The sequence below is a fragment of the Molossus molossus genome, unplaced genomic scaffold, assembly GCF_014108415.1.
Source record: "Molossus molossus isolate mMolMol1 unplaced genomic scaffold, mMolMol1.p scaffold_m16_p_7, whole genome shotgun sequence".
Lineage (NCBI taxonomy): Eukaryota > Metazoa > Chordata > Mammalia > Chiroptera > Molossidae > Molossus > Molossus molossus.
The window spans coordinates 36307915-36309873 of NW_023425401.1; the positions used below are offsets into that span (position 1 = coordinate 36307915).

Sequence of the window (1959 nt, forward strand, 5' to 3'; positions counted from 1 at the left end):
TGCCCAGGCAAAGCCAAGCTGGGCCTGGGAACACTTAGCGAGAGGTATGGGGCTTGCTGAGGCCAGATGTTGCTTGTTTGAGAAAATTTAGGAAAATCTGAAGCGGGAGCCAAATTAGGCCAATCCTTTGGTAAATCCCCAAAGTTGGGTGGGGCGGGGCTTCGGGAAATCACCAGGGCAGTGCAAACAGTGTGAGCCAACTTGCTAGAGTCCCAGATATGGCGGCCGTCTGCAGCCCAGAGGAAGGGCTCACCACAGGAACAAAGGCCTCCTTTAGCATGTCTGTCTGAGAGAACGCTGCCTCTCCAGTCCTCTTCCCGAGGCCAAACCATTCAGTTCTTCCCCATATGTCTCTGGCACCTTTCAAGCTGCCTCCCCTCTACACTGGAGCTCAGAGGGAGTGGGTCGAGTAAGTCCATGTGCGGGCCCTTTAAGAGGAGCTGCCTGGGGCTCCCACAGCCGCAGCCTCCCTCAGCCTCATTTCCCTCTGGTTTTTCCAGCCAGAAGTTATGGGGACTTCACTTCCTGGCACTGGAACCCTGAGCTGGGTGCCTGGTGTGGGACACGGACCCCTCAATCCTCAGGGAAAACCTTCCCAGCTGGGGTGTCCCTCCTGGTTTTTATCTGCCACACGTGGGTGTGGGACCAGCCCATCAGCCTCTGCCCCTCTTACCAGTCTGGATGTGGCTGCTTCTTTAATTCTGTAGTTGTAGGACTTCCATTCAGCTCATTTTCAGGTGGTTCTGAATGATGGTTGTTCTGTAGTTTAGTTGTAACTTTGATGTGGTTGTGGGAAGAGGCAAGACTGCATTTACCTGTGCCGCCATCTTGACCGGAAATCCCCTTTTCTTTTTTAAAATAATTTTTTTCTCTTTTTATTGCAGGGCAGAGCAGGAATGCAGTCTCCCACTACCACAAATTATACAGTTGCATTTCCCACATTTGGGGAAATCGCAGGGGTCAGCACATCCCGAGTGCTTTGGATAAGCCTCTCCCTGGGAAACCACCTTCGAGATCGTGGAGGGTACCTCCCCTGCCAGGCAGGAATGCGTGCATTTTCAGTGTGTAGTGGAATGAACACTAAGGAAGCAGGTACGTAGCTGGAGACTGGCTAGAGAGAAGAGCTATTTTAGGTCAAAGGCCTTCCTGAGAGGACATTTCAGCAAAAACCTGAGTGAATTCTGGGACTAAGCCATGAGCAAATGCATTCCAAGCCTAAGGAGGAGGAAGTGGCAGGATCCTGAGGTAAGGGTGGGAGTGGGGAGTGGGGAGTGGGTGCAGAATTAGAAGAAATTGTTAGGCCATCAAATTGGCAAGAGAGGTGGGGCTGTATCATATTCAACCTCATAGGTAAGAGTTTTAGCTGTTGTTCTAGGAATGATGGGAACTCTTGAGAGGATTTGGAGCAGGAAAATGAAATAGTGTAACTCATGTTAGATTACCTTGCAATAGAGCCCGGAATTTGGATTCTGGAACCATCCATTGCTCATTCCAATATTCTCTAAAGCTGAGATGCCATGTGGCTACTGAGCACTTGCTTTTTTTCATCCTCACCCAAGAACATTTTTGCATTTATCTTCAGATAAAGCAGGAGGGAGAAAGGGAGAGAAGAGAGAAAGAGAGAAACATCGATGTGAGAGACACACATCAACTGGTTGCCACCCACACGATCCCAACTGGGGCCAGGGACAAACTGCAACTGAGGTACGTGCCCTGAGCGGGAACCAAACCTGGGGCTCTCTGCTCCACGGACCAACACTCTAACCACTGAGCAAAACTGGCCAGGATGCTACTGAGCACTTGAAATGAGGCTGGTCCACACTGAGATGTGCTCTTAGTGTTAAATGCACACTGGATCTCAGACTTAGTACCAACAAAAGAATGCAATGTATCTCATGAACAACCTTTTGTATTTACTATATGTTGATATGATAATACTTTAGGTATCTTGGGTCAGGT

At 49.4% G+C, this 1959-nt stretch overlaps 1 non-coding gene across 1 annotated transcript; it reads right to left on the reverse strand.

Annotated features, from left to right (window-relative positions):
• Positions 1–881: 881 nt before the first annotated feature.
• Positions 882–1048, reverse strand: LOC118620614. Its single transcript, XR_004957511.1, has one exon. It is a non-coding gene; the product is annotated as a U1 spliceosomal RNA (small nuclear RNA).
• Between the last annotated feature and the right edge of the window lie 911 nt (positions 1049–1959).